At 40.0% G+C, this 5,255-nt stretch overlaps 1 pseudogene; it reads left to right on the top strand.

The window, feature by feature from the left end:
- The first annotated feature begins 4,763 nt into the window (after positions 1 to 4,763).
- LOC120364367 (U4 spliceosomal RNA) lies at positions 4,764 to 4,943 on the top strand (annotated as a pseudogene).
- The last annotated feature ends 312 nt before the right edge of the window (positions 4,944 to 5,255 follow it).

The following is a 5,255-nucleotide window of genomic DNA, read 5'->3' as shown; positions in this document are numbered from 1 at the left end:
CGTTTCAGTTGCCTGTTGAAAAGGCACCTGAATCTCTGTGATTTCCCGTGCGGTGACCCACTGCGCTGGCTGAAACAGCCATGCTGGAGATTCGTGGCACTTTTTCACCTGGGAATCTCCTGGCCTGGTTCCCTGTTTCAGTCCTCTTTTTATCAGTTGAACAGGCGACTCTGTCTCCCAGGTGCTCCAGTCACCAGCTAAAACGGCACCCAGACCCATGTATTTTGTGTGGAGACCCACCGCACTGGCAACCTGTGGGGCTCCTCCGCCTGGGAATCTCCTGGTCTGTGGGCAATAAAAATCTGTCTGGAAGTGCGGCGTCCACTCACCCTCCATGCTCTCACTGGGAGCTGCAATCCAGAGCTGCTCCTAATTGGCCATCATGAGTAACATTTTTATTAGAGATATTTTTAGTTTTTTTTTTTAAGTTTTAATTAATGTTAAGCAGTTAATAAACGACCCTATTCTTATAGCCTAAATGGCTTCCTACTCATTGTCTTCATACACTTGAGTCTATATTGTCTCTGCAAGTTTCTCAGTATTTCCCAGTATAGTTCCTCTCCTCCAGCCAAATGTCTGACTCTGAATTATTGACATATGTCTTGTATATCCATACATATTCTTTTGTTCCTTTTTTCTTTACTTAAATTTCCCCAAATCTCTTGAAAGTTCGTTGCTTTAAATGAATAAAAAATTTTAAAAAAGAAATATGTATGACAAAAGTAGAAGAATAAGTAGTAGAAAAATATAATTTCATTTTTGTAACAAAGCAAACACAAAATGCTCCCTATTATAAGCATGGACAAATGTTTGAAAGGATTCAAAATGCTTACATTGTTTTCTCAAGGGAGTAGTAGCTCTGGAGGAGAGGAAGAAGGAAGCTATTAACTTTTACTCTGTTTAACTGGCTTTACTGATTACATGAACATATATTTTTATAAATAAAAATTTCAGTAAAGTTATATTGAGGAAATGGTCTAGGTATTCACGTTAGGAAGCTAGGGAAAGACAATAAAATAAATCAATACAGGAGCTTCAAGATGGCAAACTGAACATGTGAGTCTACTCTCCTATCTCCCAAGGTTCCAGTACATTAACAAAAAATATTATTTCAAAAACAAAGAACCCATCACAATACTGGAAATCAGTAAGTTGAGCTACCAGGATCTAGAACTTTGAGAAAATTCAGAAAATATGAGAGCAGATATAATTGACTTAATGGAAAAACCCAATCAGAAAAACCATAACCTTAAACATCAGAAATCAGGGGGGCCTGAGAAGCAATACCTTCCAAGTCAGTGTATTAATGAGCATTCTCCAGAGAGGCAGAACTAACAGCATATATGTATATATAAGATAGTTTATTAGGGAGAATAGCTCACAGGATTACACAGCAAATTCTCATTGTAGGCTATCTGCAAGCTGGAGAAGGAGAGAAGCCAGTAATGGCTCAGTCCAAGTTCGAAAGCTTCGAAACCAGAGAAGCCAACAGTGCAACCTTCAGTCTGTATCTGAAGGCCTGAAAGCGCCCTGGAGACTGCTGCTGTAAGTTCCAGAGTCCAAAGGCTGAAGAACCTGGAGTCTGATGTCCCAGGGCAGGAGGAGAGGAAGCAAAGCATCTGACAAGGAAAGAGGGAGTGAGCCAGAAGACTCAGCAAGCAAGCTCATCCCTCCTTCCTCTCTCTGCCTTGTTCTAGCCATGCTGGCAGCGATGGGACAGTGGCCACCCACATTGAGGGTGGGTCTTCCTCTGTCAGTCCACTGCCTCAAATGTCAGTCTCCTCTGGCAACACCCTTATAGACACACCCAGAAGCAGTATTTTTCCAGCCCTCTAGTCGTCTCCCAATCCAGTTAAGTTGAAACCTAATAGTAATCATCACAGTCAGCATACACAAAGAAAATCAGATCATGGGCAATGTCCATAGTTATGGAAAGCTGCATTTGGAACAGCTGAATCTCTTGGACCCTTCATTATCACTACTTTCTTTCTCTGTGCACACAGAGCAAACACTGCTGGCAGCACTGTGTTTCCCCAGTCACTCTCCCAAACATCAAAGAAACTTCTCTAAGGAGCATTTGGCATCAGCCTAAGCAGAGATACAAGTTTTTGGCCTTGACAGGGAAGCAGAGTAGACTGCTGAAACTCACACTTCCACATTAGATAACTAAAAGGGGATTTAAAGGGAAAGGGAGTTCCATCCAGGAAACACACTGGTTCTTTGAAAATGTAGGGTCTTCAGCCATTCTACCTGCCATCTTCCATCCCCATACACCCTCCAGGGAAGCCTGCCTGGCACATAGAGCATACCTATACAATCAACATACCCCTCCATTTATAAACATAAAGTTTACCATATACATGACAACTGATACATGTAAGTGAAGAACAAATGGAACTAACTCCAGCATAAATGGAAATATTTCTGAGGAGTGTAGGCAGAGGGTGACTCTTGGAAAAGATTCTAAGTAGCTCAGACATATTCAAGAGGATACTGAGTATGATAATTATTTCAAATTCAGTGTATATAAGACATAATTTTAAAGTAGTTCCCCACCCCTCACCCCCCACTCAAAAAAAAGGATCCTTAGCCTTTCCGTTTTTTCTTCTTCTCAGTTGATGATGCTTCTATCTCTGGAATTGTTAGGCCAGAAACCTGAGAGTTACCCTTTATTTCTCTTCTCCTTCTCCTTTCCATAACTAATCCTGCATTAAATGCTGTTACTGCTGCCTTCAAAATACATCAAATATGGCCAGGTGCAGTCGCTCACATCTGTAATCCCAGCACTTTGGGAGGCCAAGGCAGGTGGATCACTTGAGTCCAACAGTTTGAGATCAGCCTGGGCAACACAGCAAAACCTTGTCTCTACAAAAAATATGAAAAGTAAGCTGGGTGTGGTGGTGCATGTCTGTGGTCCCAGCTACTCAGGAGGCTGAGGTCAGGGATCACTTGAGCCTGGGATGGTGAGGTTGCAGTGAGCTATGATCATACCATTACGCTCCAGCCTGGGTGACAGGGTGAGATCCTGCCTTAAAAAAATTATATATAAGTATCAAAAATTATACATAAGTATCTAATCACCTTTTACCATCAACCCCCTTATTACTATAGAGCAAGCCACCATTATGTTTCCCCAAGCAATGGCATCCTAAGTAGTCTCTTGCTCCCTGTGACAGAGAATGCTAGTTGCCTTCCTAAAATATATTATCTCAAGAACTTCCATTTTTAAGGGGCAGAAATGTCCCCTATCAAAACAGCTACATCTTCTAGCCTCCTTTATAGACAGGAGTGGCCATGTGACAAAATTTTGGCCAACTAGAATAATTGAAAGTTGTTGAGAGAAGTTGTCTGAGAGAGTATCTTGAAACAGAGGCTGAGGGCTGGGCACCATGGCTCACACCTGTAATCCTAGCACTTTGGGAGGCTGAGGCAGGCAGATCACGAGGTCAGGAAATCAAGACCTTCCTGGCTAACATGGCGAAACCACATTGCTACTAAAAATACAAAAAATTAGCCAGGCCTGGTGGCACACGCCTACAATCCCAGCTACTTGAGAGTCCGAGGCAGGAGAATCACTTGAAACAGGAAGGCAGAGGTTGTGGTGAGCCAAGATCGCACCCTGCACTTTAGCCTGGGCACACAGTGAGAATCCATCGCAAAAAGACAAAACAACAACAGCAAAAAGAGAGGCCGACTTAGCTGATAGGTATGTAAGTGAACTTGTCTTCTTTCTTTCTGCCTGGAATACATTGTGATGCCTGGAGATATAAAGTTCATCTGATGTTACCCTACAGTAACATGCACATGCTGAGGATAGCTGTCTATAAAGAAAAGGAATCTGGGCCCCTGATGACATCATAAAACTACAATGTTAAGATTTAAGGCATTGTTTCTAAGTTTTTGTTACTCATGATTAACATTCATGATTAATCATGTTAACTGTTAACATGATTGATCATGTTTAATCACATTAAACATGATTCTTAACTGATTGAAAAACTTCTATGCATACTAAAACTTATTTTTCCACAGTAGAATAAAGCTAGAAATCAGTAATAGAAGAAAATTGGAAAATGCACAAACGTGAAATTAAACAATTCTTTAAAAACCAGTGAGTCACAGAAGAAATAACAAGAAAAATTAGGAGATACCTTGAGACAAATGAAAACAACATACCAAAACTTATGGGACACAGAAAAATCAATGCTAAGGGGAGAAATTTATGGCTATAAATAAAGATCTCAAATTAATAACCTAGCTTTATATGTTAAGGAACTATGTATACATTCTTTAATGTATATATTAGAATAAGAGCAGCAAACTAAACCTAAAGCTAAAAGAAGGAAGGAAATAATAAAGATTAGAGTGGAAGTAAATGAAATAGAGAATAGAAACATAATAGAGAATGTCAATGAAACCAAAAGTTGGTTTTTGTGACGATCAACAAAATTAACAAACCTTTATAGCTCACTAAAATAAACTCCAGATGGATTAAAGACTTAAACATAAGACCTAACACCATAAAAACCTTAGAAGAAAATCTAGGCAAAACCATTCAGGACATAGGCATAGGCAAGGATTTCATGACTGAAACACCAAAAGCATTGGCAACAAGGGCTAATATCCAGAATCTACAAAGAACTAAAACAGATTTACAAGAAAAAAATAAACAAGCCCATTCAAAAATGGGTGAAGGATAGGAACAGATACTTTACAAAAGAAGACATATATGAGGCCAGCAAACATATGAAAAAATGCTCATCAGCTTTGCGCAGTACCAGTATCGTAGCCAATGAGGTTTATCTGAGGCACGATTATTGCTAATTGAAAAAATGCTCATCATCACTGGTCATTAGAGAAATGCAAATCAAAACTACATTGAGATACCATCTCACACCAGTTAGAATTGTGATCATTAAAAAATCTGGAGACAACAGATGCTGGAGAGGATGTGGAGAAATAGGAATACTTTTACACTGTTGGTGAGAGTATAAATTAGTTCAACCATTGTAGAAGACAATGTGGCAATTCCTCAAGGACCTAGAAATAGAAATTCCATTTGACCCAGCAATCCCGTTACTGGGTATATATATTGTGGCACTGTTCACAATAGTGAAGACTTGGAACCAACCCAAATGCCCATCGATGATATACTGGACAGGGAAAATGTGGCACATATACACCATGGAACACTATGCAGCCATAAAAAATGATGAGTTCGTGTCCTTTGTAGGGACATGGATGAACCTGGAAAC

The sequence above is a fragment of the Saimiri boliviensis genome, chromosome 5 (assembly GCF_048565385.1).
Source record: "Saimiri boliviensis isolate mSaiBol1 chromosome 5, mSaiBol1.pri, whole genome shotgun sequence".
NCBI lineage: Eukaryota > Metazoa > Chordata > Mammalia > Primates > Cebidae > Saimiri > Saimiri boliviensis.
This window is presented reverse-complemented; position numbering and strand designations above follow the sequence as displayed.